Below are 17,921 nucleotides of genomic sequence, written 5' to 3' on the forward strand. Positions count from 1 at the left end.
TGTCGACAAAGATCAAAAGGGGCAGGTTAATGAGCAGCTCTTCGCCTATTCGTGGGGGCGGGGGGTAGAATATAGGCCCTCCCACTTCGCTGAAGTTGCGCATTGGTCCTGGAGAATGTCTGGTGAAATGCTGGTTAGGAGCAAGGCAGAAGCCGTGGGTTTAGGGGCTTGGTGGGGCTTCTTAAGGAGCTCGGGGGAGGTAATAGAGGTGAGCCTCCCGGCCACTTGCTCAGTTGACGGTGCCTATTTTTTGTCCCTGGAACAGGCAGGATTTTTCTTCCTTTTTTTAAACAAAAGTACAGCGCAAAAGGGAACACGCAACGTGACTTGAGACTGAAAGGGGAGCAGAGAAACCCCGAAACCATAAAAAAAATCAGGAATTTGTGCTATCTATCCTCGGTGCTGGCAAAAAACCAACTAGTTAATTGGAAAGGGGCTTGCTATGTAGCTTCAGCTTCCTAGCAACCAGTATGGCAAAAGAAAGAAAAGTGAGATAAAATTTTGGACTTCAGAAATTGCCCATGCCTCCTCGAGGAAGGCTGCGTGGAACTGGGGAAAGTTGGTTCTGGGAGAAGGTGGAAACGGAAAGACCTTACTCTAAATTCTGTGGTATTTATGCAGAAAGGAAGGCAACCTGTCAATAATAAAATCCATTAAAAAAAATAATCACGTTCAAAAATTTTAAGTTTTAAGCATAAAATGCAAGCAGTGTTCCTTTTCTTGCCCCCTTCAAAATGTCATTTTGTAAGGGCCAGCTTTCAAGCTTTTCCTAGAATCTGCAGTTTGAAAGGTTGGCTACAGGAACTGGGGTAGGGGGGGTAGTTAAAATAAAAGCCTTTTAGGTCACATGAGTATTTGCAGGTAGGTATATTCCTTCATACCCACACACATCTTCAGGTCTAATAGTGATATTCTGGTCCGCTGCTTCATTTTGTGGGGTACTCTCTTATCCTAATGCAACTGCTTTTTCCTCTGCTTCTCCAAAATTGAGGGATTAAATAGTTCTCATGAAAACACTGCTATGCCTCCTAAACCCTTACAACTGCCTGCAGAACAGCATCCACATTATGAACAAGGGTATAAATGGGTTGTCTGTTCATGTTCATTAAAATGTTTGAAGAGGTGGAGTGAGACAGATGAGGGAAAAGTTAACACAAATACTCCTGCCCTACTGCCAAAATTTTGGGAGCAATTTGCTCATAACCAGACCCCCTTCTGCCTGAAAGAAGCTGAAGCTGATGAGGATACTTTGCACAACAATGCCCTGATTCTCCATTCCTAAAAGAATCTCCATGTGATATACTAGAAACCAAACTCTGTTCCTGCTAATCCTCTTGTACCCAGCATGGCATTTTGATGCTGCATTTGCTTACATTCTTCCTTTGTTACCCTGATCACTCTTATGTAATTGTTTTATCAGCTCCTCTTCCCTTCCTCTTTCCCTTTTGTTTCCCCTCACCCACTGAGGAGAAAGGTAGATAATAAGCTATCCAAAAGATTCCTTTCTGAGTATCTGCTAGTTGCTCACATGCTTCAATATACAGACACCAACAGTCTCCCCATCCTTTTTAACATCTGCCGGTAGGTTGGGGCAGTCCAGCAATGTCTGGAGGGCACCATCCTGGCTACTCGTCGTCTAGCTATATGTGCACACTATTTTATGACATTTTGGTTAGCCTAATAAATGGGAACCTGGACTTTTAATTTTATTTTGGATCAACACAGCTACCTTTGCCCTTTCTCATTTTATTTATGCTACTTTCGACAGCACCTGTATATGCTAGTTGTGCTACATAAAACAGCAAGAGTAACTTTTAGGGGGACACAAGTATGAAATAAAACACACATATACCGTTCCCGCAATAGCACACATCAAAGGGCCCTCACTAACCCACAACAAAATTAACACATGTAATGCTTTCACATGTTTCACTGAAAGAACTTGTATGAACCAAAGAAAATGAATTCAGACAACTGGAATCAAAATGCCATAGGCTTGTGTGTTAAACAGAGGGAGAGAATACTGTGGTCTCACTGTGTTCAGCCTATAAGGAGCCCCTGCTGATCCAGGTTACTTAGGTGTCTAGAAATAGATGAAGACATCAGAGATGTTGCCCTTTGAGATTATTGTTCTTACACATGGCATTTGCAAAAGAGCATTACCTGATGACATTGCATAGATAAGATGGACAAGCAGCTAACAACACCACCCTACATAATGGCAAGAACATGCAATGTAATCAGATGGTGGATATACCGTACTTTATAAGACTTGCTTGGAAGATTATGATGGGGGTGGGAGGACTCAGGAGGCAGGAAGTCGGGGAACAAACTTGGAATACTTCTGAGTTACAAATTCTTCAAATGACCAGTTGCAGTGGAAAGGTTCAAGGAGAGGAGGCACCGAATGTTGCTGGTCTCTCAGCTGTGTCTCCATGGAGGGCTCATGCATCCCTTCTCTTCCTTCTCCCAACTGCAGCCTTCTGTAATGGTTGCTACTAGATGACAGTTAATGGAGGGGAAGAGCCTGGCTTCTCAGCAGAGCAGATGGTGGCTCTGACTGCATTTCTTATCTTCTCTCGTCTGCGACAGCCTGATGGAATGGCTGTTGCCATGTAATGGTTGGTGACAGTTTAATATAACATACTAAAATGTTCAGGAAGCATAATATCAACTCAATGCCCTATTTCTTAATACTATCTAAGTACTCCAGTTGTAATAGAGCTACAATACAATAGCAGTCTCATAGCTTCCAACCTGCAAAGTTTCTGCTATTATCCTATCCCCTTTGAAGACAGCACCAGCAAGAGCTTATATATGCATCACTGGTGCATCTTTCATGACAAAAGTAAACAAACATCAGAGAGAACATTTGTTACATTGCTTAATCTCTGGGTCAATCAAGAAATAAGCACTAGATGTCAAGATATGTGCCTCTAATGACTATCATAATTTTTGCTTGTATTTTTTTTTTTAATCATCAGATCAGCTATTTGATACATGGAGAAAAGGAGTGATACAATATTTCCAATGGAGTACCTGTCTTTTTTTGCAGCTGCTGTGCCCTTGTTTATCCAGCTGTTCTGCCCTTTGGCTAGGAACCATATGGTAGGTATATATCACCTTATGTGAGATGCCTGACTCTGAACTTCAGACTGAATTTAAGACCACATTTGTATACTAAGAAATATACCCTTCCTTGTTTTGGATCATATATATGGGGAAGATATGCAGCTATCTTGGCCATGGGATAAGTAGTTGGGATTTTTGATTTAAATTGTTTTAGGAGACAGATTTTTTCAGTGAGCGATTTTAAATTTTCAGCTGCAGTGATGTGTCTTGATCTAACAGCATTTACTGCCTTGGAGATATTTCACTGGTATTAAAATTCATCTTTGTGTAGACAAGGCCTTATTGTATATATCCTTAAAATGCTGTTTTTAGTACCACAGACATGCAGGTGGGGTTCATGGCAGTAGTGCTTGGTGAATTGCTCTCAAGGCTTGCCAGGGAAGACCATCCATTTTGAGTCCACAAGAAGCTGTCTGAGTAGAAAGAGCCACTGCACTCCACTGGCTACTGGATGTAGCATTCCTGTGGCTCCCTTTCTTTTAATCTTTACTTCTTCGCAATAGACAAATATTAAAACAAAACTATTAATCTCCACAAAGCTTCTAAAGCTTTTGCTTTCCTATGACTATTAAGGGATCATAATGGGATGCGGGTGGTGCTGTGGGTAAAACCTCAGTGCCTAGGACTTGCCGATCGTATGGTCAGCGGTTCGAATCCCCGCGGCGGGGTGAGCTCCCGTTGTTTGGTCCCAGCTCCTGCCCACCTAGCAGTTCGAAAGCACTCTTAAGTGCAAGTAGATAAATAGGGACCGCTTTATAGCGGGAAGGTAAACAGCGTTTCCGTGGGCTGCGCTGGCCACGTGACCCGGAAGTGTCTTCGGACGGCGCCGGGTCACGGCCTCTAGAGTGAGATGAGCATGCAACCCCAGAGTCGGACACGACTGGCCCGTACAGGAAGGGGTACCTTTACCTTTTTATTTATTTTGTTTACATTTTGTCAAAAAAGTATTGCAAGCTTTTCAAAAAATTCAGATTATACTTTGACTGTGGTCCTTTAAATCATTATTGATAAAGGACTAATTATTTTCAGAATGCTGACTCTGTTATAATGAAAAGATCCTAATTGACTGTCAATGACCCATAGACCCAGATGTAACACCTGTGTTTAGCATAACAATATCCGCCCTCCCTTCCCCACAGGTGGGCGGGGTTTACAGCACCAAGCAGGGCTCACCTGGGTGGATGCTACTCACCTGCTTGAGCTGGCCTTTGACCCGCCCTCAGCCAGGGAGGACAATGGACAGCTGGCTGGGGGTGGGCCTAAGGCCAAAAGAAAAGAGGTTGACTCCTTTGCTCAAGCCTCTTTTGCTGTTCTTCATTGCAGAATTAAGGGATTATATTCTACATTTTGGTAGTTTAAGGCAGGCAAGATGTTTTTGTGTTCAGGAAAGGGTATCTGTGTAATTTGAAAGCCAAAGAAAAACAAGATTGTAGTGCCATGACAGAGCAGGGGCCAATACATACTAAAGTTCTTCCAGACGATGGAGTTAGAATCATAGAATTGTAGAATTGGAAGGGACCCCAAGGTTCATCTAGACCAGTTCAACCCCCTGCAATGTATCTTGTTACCTTGTTTAATAACTATGCAGTTGTTAATCAGCTTTACATGGGATCTTAATGCCTTTCCCCAAGGCTGTACTTCAGTTATGAGGACATCACTAATTTTATCCTTGGCAAAATGTTTTCCTCCCTCTTAAGGTGTGAGTTTATTGCAAGCCTGAGTGCACTTTGGAATGTGACTCTGCGAGTGGGAGGCATTTACTGGACAATGCCTTTCTCACCACTGTTGATGAACGACACAAATCCTTCCTATTCCATGATAGTGCCATTATGTTAAAAACTTTCAAAAAATGTTACATTTTATAAAATTCTATTTATCCAAGTCCTTTTATCCCACTTCTTTGTTTGCTCAAGGTGCCTCACATCTTTTTCATCTTTGTAGCCTGAGTGATTCCCCACTAAGGTGCACCTGTGGAACTGAGCATGCTGAAGCCACACTTCTTTTTTAAAGCGGCAAACATCTGCAAGGCTGTTTCTCTTCCCTCTAGCGCACGCTCTCTCTCTCTCTCTCTCTCTTTCTCTCTCTCTCACACACACACAGGTATTATTTTTTTAATTTAGTAATCTGTTGTTATCTCTTTGCAGGAAGATCTTGAACACCTTCTCTTATTTATGAAAATCAGATGAATAAGCAGTGTTGCTGCCCTTTACAGTAATATTTATTGCATTCACAGAGATACACTTGATGGAGTTAGTCCAGGATTCCTCAGCCTCGGCCCTCCAGATGTTTTTGGCCTACAGGACCAGTGGTCAGGGATGATGGAAATTGTAGTCTCAAAACATCTGGAGGTTCCAAGGTTGAGGAAGCCTGAGCAGTGGCGTAGCGTGGGTTGTCAGCACCCGGGGCAAGCCAAGTAATTTGTGCCCCCAACCCGTGGATTTGCGTCCCCTAACCCGTGGATTTGCGCCCCCTTACTCTAACCCCCAGATGTTGCGCCCGGTGCGGCCGGCCCCCCTTCACCCCCCACACTACGCCACTGAGCCTGAGTTAGTCCATTCTCTCTCTCCCCCTCGCCCCTGAGTTTTGTGGCATCCCACTGGTTCCCCTCTGGCAATTCTGTTTCCCTCCCTCCACTCACCACTTGCCTTTCCCTCCTCCCCCTTTCCCTTCCTCCCCTCTTTCCTTCCTACTGTTGCTCCATTTTCTGTTTAGCTTCTCAGGTGCTGATGTGTCTTGAATAGCACATTGAGGTGAAAGAGGAAGTGGCAGAGAGAGAAAGATGCTCTTTCCACTTCCTCTTTCACATTTATGAGATTTTCCGGAGCTTGGGAAGGGAATGGCTCTTTCCACATGATAATAAGCGGACAAAGAGAAGGGAAAGGGCTCAGAGGCTTCACGGGTGCCAGGCAAAGTCTTCAAGTGTGCCATGGCACCTGCTGATAACCCCAGGCCTGTGTTGTGTTCAGTTTCCCTTCATTGTTTTGCTAAGGCTGCATGTTATTCATGAAACTATCTGTAAAATTTAGCCTCACATATGCCAGAATCTCTAAATGAGTTTGAAAAATTGTAAGGTTAAACGGACGCGTGATGGCCAGGTTGTAACAAAGTCTGCAATTGGCTCCACACACTCAAGGCAGCTTTGAGTTCCTGTTTCTCAAACTGCAGCCCTCCATGCCATATGGCAAGCCATGTTTTTGAAGCTGATTCAAAAGCATCTTGACATATAGCATAGCCATATGTATATGGGCTTGTGGTTCAGAGAAGAAGAGAAAAGGTCAGCAATCCTACTGAGTATGCCAAAAACACAGCCTTGCCTAAAAGTGTTCTTTGGATTCTGACCTACTGTATATTCCTGTAGTGCATGAAAGGGTGCTTCACAAAGGCTGACCACTTATACACTGCCAAAAAAGAGGAAGCAGGGCTAGAATTACATACAATTTGTATAGGCTAGTTTATATGCAAAATTAGAAATAAATGGTTGTACCCAACTAAGTTATACTCAGACTAGATTGGGTAGGGAGAAATTCAACAGAGTGTTCTTCCAGTTCCATCAGCTCAAACATTTCAGCTTGTGCTAATGGAATGACACCTCCATGTCTCCCCCCAACCCTCACACTGTTCTGGGGGTTCTCCTGAAACCCTCCAAACCAATTTCAGGAAGTTCATGGCAGGGAAGAGAAAGGGGGAAAGCCCTAGAATGTGGTCTATAAATGGGATCAATGTTTCTCAGCCTCACTTGTAAAATGGTAATAAAGTGTCAGATAGTAAACAGGAGCAGAGACTGTAGGCATATTTCCATACCTCTGGTTACCTAAAAGATCTCCAGTTGGGGCTGATGGAGTCCAAGAACATCAGAACATCACCATGTTGGCCAAGACTGCCTTAGTTAGTATCTCACTTTTTGACTGTATAGCACAGGCATAGGCAAACTCGGCCCTCCAGAGGTTTTGGGACTACAATTCCCATCATCCCTGACCACTGGTCCTGTTAGCTAGGGATCATGGGAGTTGTAGTCCCAAAACATCTGGAGGGCCGAGTTTGCCTATGCCTGGTATAGCACTTTCAGCCCTTCAGTGCTATTACCCAAACATTTTATCTATCAGCATTCCAGAATGTTCTGTGAATTTTTGTTGACAGCTCAAATATCACTGAAAACCCAACCAATTTTGCTGTGCAAAAGATACTGTGTGGCTAGCAAAGCTAATTCACTCACACCATAATCTCTCAGCATCTCCAGAAGTATTTTTGTTCAGTGTGGAGAAGCTAGCCATGTATCATTTGCAGGAGGGTGGGCACACACAGTCTCAAAGTGTTGTTAGTATATATTTGCATATCTTAATGTACATCTTATTTACACAGAGCCACTTCCGGCCTGCCCAGGAGGTGGGGTTGCGGGCTTCACGCCCACCCCACATGAGCGGGGGCTGGCTCCAGCCCCCGCGACCGCCAACACCGAGAAGTTGTGACAAGTTGCTACGAGGTAGGCGAAAAACCAAAAGGCCCGAAATTGCCGATTGGGAAAAATTCCTACCATGCCCCAAGCGGCGACAGACCAAAGTCCGTAGCAATGTCAAAGGCCTGTCTAAGCCTAACCTGCTTAAAGGGAGGGAGGGTGGGAAAACGTGTGGGCGAGCCGGCGAAAAGAGGGCGAGCCCCCTCCGCGCTGGCCCTAAATAGGTCAAGCCACGCCCCCCAGCCGACCAGCACGGCATCAGTCCATGCACGTTATGCGAGGGGCGATTGCTGCCTGCGGTTTACCCTCAGCGGTTTACCCACCACAGCGGTGCATTTGGGACTCTCATCTGAAAGGATGAAGGACTTGGGGGCAGTGGAAGTCTGATGCATTAAGGGAACTCTGATGCATATAAAGGATATATTAGTAAGTCCTTGTGATTGTTCACAGTATACCTGACCTGGCTTTGTTACCTTCTTTTGCTTTCAGGTGACGTTGTGATGCATATTTGGAGTATAGGCCCTGCACCGTCCACTGGGATAGAAACTATGCCATTAACGGGGACCTAGGGTGCAGGAGCTATGAGGGCGCGCATCTGGATAATTGGGCACAGCATGGTGCATTGGGCCAGGGTCCGCACCATCAATTCCGGTCTCGGGCCGCACCTTAGCTACATCAATATATCTTGGATCTCTCAAAGGGGAATGCGCTGGGCCGAAATGTTGCCCGCTATTAGGGCCAGAGTGACAGCGGAGGGCCCCCCAGATGTTTGGTTATCCAATTAGGCGAAAAGAGTTAGCTTATAGAAAGGCAGTCGACTTGATGTGGCACATCTTTAGTGATTTTGAGGAACTTAAGGCCTCTTACCCAAACGTCACTACTATTTTATTTGGGCCTCGTGGATGGAGAGGCAGGTTTGGAGAGATGGCAGGTGCCCGATAGCCATAAATGGGGCGGTGGTGCGTAGAGTGGCAGCCCTGGGTGGGAGTGTCATTGACCACCCGGGCTTATGTGTGAGGCCCTCTACCGGTTTGATGGCGTGCATCTTTCGGATGCGGGAAATGATATTTGGCTGATGGCGTGCATCTCTCGTATGCTGGAAATGATGGATGTGGCAAAGGGGATAAGGGATTGGTTTCAGGCATGAGAGTATTGGCGGCGAGCGATTGCTCGTGTGGCGGTAGGCATTGGTAAGAAGGGGTTAAGAGGATGTGTGGGGGGGGAGGAACGCCATCACCTCCCCCCAGCGAGCGAAGGGTGGTCCGTTAAAGGACCCCGGGGGGCGTGGCCCTGTCCGAAGCCTATGGAGGTGTGGGCCAAAGGCACGCCCCAGAGCGGTGACCCGGGGGAGCTCCTAGTCGACGTGCCTCACGGGAGTCTCCCCCGATATAAGGTTAACCCTTCCCCGTGTCTCCAGCAAATGGGCTGGAGCCGGATAGTCGTTAGGACCAATGCCTATGCCAATGCCTCTCATTCCTGAATTCAATAAAGTTGTGGCCTAATTCGCCCAATTAACCTTAAATTTGGTGTCTCGTGTCTTTATTTATCCTGGCGGGGGGCGGGAACTCGCCACGCAAAGCCACTTCCGGCCTGCCCAGGAGGTGGGGTTGCGGGCTTCACGCCCACCCCACATGAGCGGGGGCTGGTCCCAGCCCCCGCGAGAGCAGGGGAATCCCGGCCGGGCCAGCCCCCCCCCAGCCAGCCATTCACTGGCTGTTTGGGGGGGCGTGGTTTGCCCTATTTAGAGCCGGCACGGAGGGGGCTCGCCCTCTTTTCGCCGGCTCGCCCTCACGTTTTCCCACCCTCCCTCCCTTTAAGTAGGCTTAGGTAGGTCTTTGACTTTGCTATGGACTTCGGTCTGTCGCCGCAAGGGGCATGGTAGGAATTTTTCCCAATTGGCAATTTCTGGCCTTTTGGTTTTTCGCCTACCTCGTAGCAACTCGTCACAACTTCTCGGCCTTTGGCGGTAGGCATTGGTAAGAAGGGGTTAAGAGGATGTGTGTGGGGGGAGGAACGCCATCACCTCCCCCCAGCGAGCGAAGGGTGGTCCGTTAAAGGACCCCGGGGGGCGTGGCCCTGTCCGAAGCCTATGGAGGTGTGGGCCAAAGGCACGCCCCAGAGCGGTGACCCGGGGGAGCTCCTAGTCGACGTGCCTCACGGGAGTCTCCCCCCCCCCCCCGATATAAGGTTAACCCTTCCCCGTGTCTCCAGCAAATGGGCTGGAGCCGGATAGTCGTTAGGACCAATGCCTATGCCAATGCCTCTCATTCCTGAATTCAATAAAGTTGTGGCCTAATTCGCCCAATTAACCTTAAATTTGGTGTCTCGTGTCTTTATTTATCCTGGCGGGGGGCGGGAACTCGCCACGCAACTTAATGAGAACCCTTCTTTGCACTGTAAGGATTCAGGAGTAGGTGGGTGGGCAGCCAGATGGCTGACAGACAGAGAATGAGAGATGGAGTGTTATGTAGTCTGACTCCCCTTTTCAAAAGACCTTTACTCGGCTGTATGACAGTGACAGAGCCTGGAGCCATATCCTTCTTATACTTTACCTAGAAAGGCCTCAATTGATCACTCAAGAAGGATAACAAATGGAATGCGCCCTCCTGTCTCTGATGTAATTTTGCAACTAATGGCTGACAAGTACTTTCAGACATGTAAATTACCTGAATGCCTGATGGCCTTGGATGCTTCTCCAGCCTAATAGGATGCAAACGGCACAGGCCAACTTTTCACCTAGGCAGCCAACATAGCTGTGCTTTTAACAGAAGCTTGATGTACACATGTTGGCAGGTGATGTTTATTATCTCCATGCAGTGAAGAGTTTCCCTTGCACATTTCTGTAGAAGAGTTGGCCAGGTTTGTTTAGGGGGCTATCCCCACTACCCACCCTTGTCAGCTGGCAGCAGTATGGGGCAGAACAACTGATCCACATTAAAAATCTGGGGAAACCCTCTTAACGTGGGAGTTTGTTGGGAGTGAGAACATTCTGTAAACCAAGAAGGCAGAGAGGATGTCAGTTATAAGCGCAAAAATGATCACATTGCTCCATACAAAATAACACATCTAGGATACCAGTATCAGAGACCCCATAGAAACTCCTATTCTTTTAATGTAGTCCTAGACGCACATTGCCAGTTATGTTCACCACTGGGGACTCAATTTGTCTCCTGCTTTTGCTGCCTGTCTGTGACTGGCGGAAAATAGGGTCTCACACACCTATGGAGCTGAACTCAGGTTGATGGGTTGTAAGATGTATAGGCCTGCAAAGTTTCTCCATTTCTCCCACTAAGTGTTTTAAGGGAGGGGAATGTTATATATCATATACACAACATGTCTGTTTAGGCTTATTTTTCCCAATTAGCATCCTTACTGGGTCTGCAGATTACTACAACTCCCATAATCCCCAGCCAGTTTAGCCTTTGGTCAGGGAAGATTTGACTTATAGCTCAAAGATATTGCTGGACCCAAGGTTTTCTGATACAAATTTTAGATCACTGCATTTGAGTTAAATAAGAAGAAAAAACTTGGCTAATATTCTGTTCAAGATAAGATTACAGCCACAGGTGTGAGCCAAAGAGTCCTTTATGCATCTTCAGAGGCTCTTGCGTTGACACTATTCTTCTGTCTCAAGATTGCGGCAGAGGGGGTGCTGTTTCTGGAAAGTGGGCATTAGAAACCTTGTGCAGTATACAACATATTTGTTTTGTCAGGACAAGGCTGGGCAATAAAACGTCCCCTCCTCCTCTCTCCACATGCCTCTTAGATCTGTTCTGGAGAATCCCCCAAACTTCCGCAGCAGATTCGGGAAGAGGAGGCAGGAATTCTATTCCATTCTGCTGATGGAATGAGTGCATTGGATACCTCCTCCAATGTCTGTTGGGAGTTCACCGTGCAGCCCTCTATTTCAGGAGCATATATTTTAGTCATAGACTAAAATTGGTTACTTTATATTATAAGAATTTTAAGATCTCATATATAGAACAAATATTCATAAATGCACACATATCTGAATATATGATCCGTCCGTGTGTCTGAAATCGTATGGGAGAGCAATCCTGAAGCCATTTTGACACTCCCAATAATGTCAAATATTCCCCTGCAGGAAGGGAGGTAAAGGGGAAAGCCTTCCCATTGTCTTTTTGCTTGCAAATTCTGCCTTAAGGGCATATATGTATATGAATAGGATGAGCCTGTAACCTGGATTCAGGAACTAAAGTATTAACCATCTCTCTCTCTCTCTCTCTCTCTCTCTCTCTCTCTCTCTCTCTCTCTCTCACACACACACACACACACACACACACACCCTGGCAGGCAGGAATTCTACTCAAGACCACCTCCTTCTGTGATGTATGTATGTTTTATGGGGGTGGTTTTGGGCTACAGGGTGGGCAATTTCAGAAGTCTAGATGAGGGCTTGCGGACCTTTGTTCAGGGTTCTCCTCCCTCCTGCGTGTGGGGAGTGGGGACCATGTTGCAACAGTTCCTTGAATAAAGATCAGGCTTACTAGCTGCTTTGCTTCTCATTATACTCTGGTTGGCCTCTGTTTTCTCCTACCGATAGGGAACCCACTTAAGGACTCTATACAGACTCTGGAATACCACATAAGGGAAAGGGAGCAGTTTTTCTTATAACAATATATAAATACAGTATATAGTGGTGGCTTGTGCCCATTGGGACAGGTGAGGCAGTGGGCAGCAAGCCCAATGGTAGGTGGAGCCAGAGCCAATGACAGGCAGAGCCTGAAGAACTGTATCTGAATAAGTTTTTAAGCAGAGCTGTGTGCCTCTAACAGCACACCAGAGGCAAAGAAGTTCAACAGGTGGAGATTTCAATAGCCTGGAGATGCAGTAGTGAAAAAAACTTCATCTGTATTTGGGGAGGGGACCTGTTCTGTGTTCCGAAAACCAATAAAAAACAACAGAAAAAGGTTCACTTGTTCTTTCTGTTTTGCAAAACACACAGCTGTTAAAGGCAAAGCAGATTTGCGAAAAAAGAGAGGCAAACCTCCTGTGTATATGTTGACCATGATAATTTAATGTCAGAATGTCGGTACCTACCATACCAACATATAAGGAAATTCCATGTGCCCTTTGCCTCTGCATCTGGATGACTGTAGCAGTGGCAGAACACGTACTGTGCATGCAAAAGGCTCCAGGTTCAATTTTTGGCATCTCCAGGTAGCACTGTGAAAGTCCCTTGCTTGGAAGTCTGTCCAGCTGCTGCCACTCAGTGTAGACAATACTGAGCTCGATAGACCAATGGCCTAACTCAGTGCAAGGCATTTTCCTATGCCTTACATGTGCCAACAAAATAGTATTTCAAGAACTATTGACTTCATAAAAAGTGGCTGCACAGCAGTCGAGGATTAGAGATGACCTAGTCTAGTGCCTTCCCTGGATTGGAAGTTTTGCGTTTTAATAAGTACAATGTGTAAACAGCTGCCACGTTTGAGAGATGGGTGCAAAGTACAGCAGAGTCAATGGGCAGCCCCGATACGGAGCTGAAACCTGAATTGTGGGTGCTAAGAGGAGGGGTTGGCAGGAGATCAGTTTGTTTAGAGGATGCCTCATTCTGGTCTGTGCCTCACGGAGAAATATGAGTTCACGTCCTGTACTTGTCAAGCAGTAGACTGGCGGGTAGTCTTTCATGTTAACACTGTGTACTTTGAAACATCTTTCTACACAAGTACTGGGATGAGTCAGATACAACAAGGCAGCTTTTATCCTTCCCAGTAGGATTTCAGCCATTTTAAACTCTTGATTTTTGTGTGTAAAAAAATGAAGCGCAAAGAGTTATTTTCCTTAAAACAAACAAACAAACAAACAAACAAACAAACAAACAAACAAACAAGCTTTTGAGATCTGTTTTACTTTATGGTACTTCAGTCACCTCCTCTTTTTCTAGGTGCTGCAGTTTGAAGAAACACTGCTGCCAGCTTACATTTTCATTTCTGACGTAGAGGACATCCTGTTCAGGGCTAAAAAAATAAGAGAGGGAAAATAATAAAGCACAATCATATTACAGTTTAGGGGAATTTTCTGACAGAGGAATCAGTGGAACAATTCTGAAGGGCACAAAGCGTGATCATTTGCAAAAGGATACAGGGATACAGCTTTCCCCCAGCACAAAAAAAAAAAAAGGATGTGAGCCAGCATGGTTACCATAGTGATGTTAACCACTCCCTGGCCTTCCCTTTTATTTTGCAAATATCCGCTTCTCAGTTGCGGTGCTGAAATGTTTGCTGTTTCCTCTCTGCTAATTGCTGAGTAATGTATTGTTGGCAAGAGGTGTCAGACTGACAGTGGGAAAGGAGCCTCTCTAGTTAAATTCACAAAGCAAGCAGAGAGGAAGCCTCAGAGCCCTATGAGCACATGGCTGCTTCAGCAAGTCTCTCCCCCTCCAGAACTTCAGGGACCACTTTTGAATGTGGGGGTGTGGAGTATACTTCCGTGTAAGGTGTTGTTGTGAGAAAAGATGACAAACCACTACAGTGATACCTCGGGTTACATACGCTTCAAGTTACATACGCTTCAGGTTACAGACTCCGTTAACCCAGAAATAGTACCTCGGGTTAAGAACTTTGCTTCAGGATGAAAACAGAAATCGTGCTCCAGCGGCGCAGCGGCAGGCCCCATTAGATAAGGGGCTTCAGGTTAACAACAGTTTCAGGTTAAGAACGGACCTCCAGAACGAATTAAGTACTTAACCTGAGGTACTGTACCACTGTATAAGCAAGAGTCAGCAGGGGCGCCGACTTATAAAAAATATTGGGGGGGCGGGGGCCCATACCGACTTATAAAAAATATTGAGGGGGCCCAAGACCTCCAAACCGCTGCTGCTGGGGGAACGAAAGGGGCGAGCCCCGGGCTGCCCCGACCTTAAGTGAACCCGTGAGGGCCCGCCCTTTGCGGCAGCCGATTGGCTGCCGCCGTGGGCGGTGAATATTAATGAGCTAGGGGGAATCCCCGCTTCTCGCGGGGCTGACGCCAGCCCCCAGCCCCGCGAGATTGTTGATGGGTCGAGAGCCCGCAACCCCACCCCCTCTCTAGATCGGGAGTGGCTTTGTTTTAACTCATTACTGAATGAATTTTAAAAGGTAACTATCGTCAAACAAGGAAAATAAAAAATACCAACATAATTTTGTGATTTTACAAAGCATAATATAACTAATAATTTTCTTAAATTATTGGGGGGGCAGAGCCCCCCAAACGAATTTTGGAGGGGGCTCGGGCCCCCTCAGGCCCCATGGAGTCGGCGCCTATGAGAGTCAGACACACAGGAAGTTTTTTAAACTGGAACCCAACCCCCTTCGATACTCAGGGTTGAGCTTACCCCCTGGCAACCATAAGTCAGAGAGGGGGAACTGGTGATGCTCCAGAAGATATTGTAGGCCTCGTATTTCCCTCAGCCCCATCCAGAGTGGCAAATTATTGAGGATGGTGGGAGCTGTAGTCCAACAACATCTGGAAGGCAACAGTTTCCCCATCACTTCTTTTTAAACGGCAGGCAACCACACACCACCGTAATTTCTAGAACCTGTTGGAGGTACACAAAGCTTCTTCAAGAGACTTTTCTTCCACTCTCTCATATCCGGTCCATACTGGACCTGGGATAGCTCAGTTGCTAAAGCATGAAACCCTGAATCTCAGGCTCATGTGTTTGAGTCCCATGTTGGGCAAAAGATTCCTGCATGGCGGGTGGTTGGACTATATTAAGTTGTGAGTGGACATAGCAGACAACACAGAGATTTCTCCAAGTGGTTCTTTATAGTAAGCTGGAACGGAACTGAACTGAACAGCTCAGCCGGCCTGCTTTTATAGGCAGCCGGCTGTCAACATTGTAACAACAACAACCCAGGGTTTCCCGCCTAAATTAACTGACGTGGACCTGAGTGAAAAGTATATACACAATACCCCCTGGTGGCCAGGGTGAGAACTTCAATACATAACAGACTAGATGACCCTTGTGGTCCCTTCCAACTCTACAGTGATCCTATTATGGAACAGTTCTATGTGCCAGCAGTGCCTCTCGGAGCCTTCTTGAACCTTGTATGCAGATTCATCTCCTGCATTGTGGTCTGAGTTGCAGGGCCAGAAAGACAAAACTTTTGTTTCTTCTTGGTGCAGGTGCTTTGCCTTTCATGGTTGCTTGATCGGCAAAAACTCAGTGCTTAGCATACAAAGAGGTACAGGCAAGGTTGTTTGTTATTCCTAATTTTGACTGGCATCATTTTGGAGCCCTGTACTTGTATACCTATGCAGGATCCTGAGATTTTGGATATAAAGACAAAAGTCTAAGAATGTGAAATTCAGTTGTGTGTGGGCAGTGTCTTCTTCATAGTATACAATCCATTTCAAAGCTCTTAGGAATTAAAGCTTTCGGGGTCTACATGCTGCTAAAATACAGGATCAGTTGATCAAAACTAGAATTCCAGGGATTTGACCAATTGATCTCTCAGCAGCAGGTTTCGAATTGGTCATTTAAATTGCGGTCAGTGCAGCGTAAGTGTCTGGGAATGAAGATGTCAAAGAATATTAGAGGAATTGCCAGTTTTAATGAAGATCCTCTTGTTCAACAGGTTATGGCTGGCTTAGGCAAATGGATGGTCAATTTAATCAAAATGAATTAATGCATTACCTAGACCCAAGTGTAATTCATTTTACTGAGAACACATATCCTGCCTTTTCTGTTTCAAAGTTGAATATAGCAGAAAGGTAAATATAGCAGATACAATACAGCAGATTATATCTCTCGTAAAATGAACACAAAGCAGACAAAAGGCCTCATTCAGGTACAGCAGGACCATTTCAACAAACCACAGCCCCCCCCATGAATTAATGAGAAAGTCCAGTTTACTCTACTTCTCCCTGTCTCTTCCTCCTCGTACATGCTTGGTTGTGGATGAGACTTTATGATTTTTTAATCAGTTTCCAGTGCCATCCAAGTCTGAAAACTGGTTTAAGGGCTACCTACAAATCAGGATCTGATTGTACCTGAGTGGCCAGAGCTGAAATAATATGGCCCTTTCCAATAATAATATGGCCCTGACCAATTGAGAAAATTCCAAATTGAAATCCCTATGGACAGTGGGAGGGATTTTAACCAGTAAGTCCCATCAGCAGAAGCCCTCACAAAGACTTCTGCCAGTGCATCATGTATTTCTCTCTGGTCTCCCCAAAATGATTTTGTGTGGGTTTGGAAGAACCTCCCAGAACAGCATACAGGTGAGGAGAAGGGGAATCGTTCTTGTGCTGGTGGGATGTTCAACATAGAGCAATATTGAATTCCTCCCAATATGTGCTGAAACTCTTTATAGTTCTCAAACTGATCTTTCGTTGTAGTTCCAGCCAGGCCAGGCCACCAAACATGCATAATGTGGCCCTAGTTTTCAAGCTGACTTTTTGTATAGCTGCGAAGAGGAAGGGGAAGGTAGAGCCCATTTTTCTCAAAGCTTTGTGTCCTCTGATGCTATTTCTTATTGCATCTCCTTTTGCTGTTCCATAAAATTCAAGTCAAAAGAACACGTTGGCCCTTATTGAAAAATGATTTTGTAAATAATCTCCTTTTCCGCCCAAGTCCTTTCAGTCCCTGTATGTTGCATTTTTATGATGGAAAAAAGTGTGCTCTTCATTTTTCTCTGTTTGTATGAGATCAACAGCAGCTCACCAAAAAAAATCCTGTATTCTAATTTTCCAAGCAAAGCATCAACTGATTTTTAAAAATTGTTTCTCATTTTATTTCCTCAGGTTAAAAACCCAAATGTAATCTCCTGAATCCCCACAGGAAGAACTAAAATGGAGGCCACCAAAGGGCTGAAATTAGCTTAAGCACCAGTGCTAGTATGAAAAATTAAGAGCAAAAAAAAAAAAAAAAAAAAGAGAGAGAGAGAGAGAGAGAGAGAGAGAGAGAGAGAGAGAGAGGGGGGGGGGGGGAGGTTAGCTTGGATTATCCCTGTATGTAGGTCACAGTGACTCAAAGCAACGCAGCACTGGCAATGCCCAAGCAAAAGTAAACCTTTTGAAACAGGCCAGGTACAAAGTGCAGGTGTTTGTTTTAACGTAAAGAGACGGGCAAACTTAGTGCCGGAAACAATGCATTCCTTTTCCTATATGTCAGTCACAGGAAACAAAATGGTCAAGAAAGAAATAGCCAGTGAATCTCTACAAACATGTGCCCGCTTTGCCCTTGCAAACACTTTTCTTCAGTCTCAAAAAGCCAAACCCATTATCCAGCCCCAGTTGCAGCGTACAATAGTAAAACAGTCCACCGCCCTGTGTGAGAGAGGAGAATGAGTTTGGTTAGCAACTGAAAACGGTTGGAAGATTGATGATG

The 17,921-nt window shown here is 45.5% G+C and overlaps 1 long non-coding RNA gene across 1 annotated transcript; it reads left to right on the forward strand.

The window, feature by feature from the left end:
• Nucleotides 1–32: 32 nt before the first annotated feature.
• On the forward strand, nt 33–17,450 carry LOC309363135. Its single transcript, XR_014165260.1, has 3 exons — nt 33–208; nt 2,985–3,108; nt 17,336–17,450. It is a non-coding gene; the product is annotated as an uncharacterized lncRNA (long non-coding RNA).
• The last annotated feature ends 471 nt before the right edge of the window (nt 17,451–17,921 follow it).

Source organism: Podarcis melisellensis, assembly GCF_964234715.1.
Source record: "Podarcis melisellensis genome assembly, chromosome: 2".
Classification (NCBI taxonomy): domain Eukaryota; kingdom Metazoa; phylum Chordata; class Lepidosauria; order Squamata; family Lacertidae; genus Podarcis; species Podarcis melisellensis.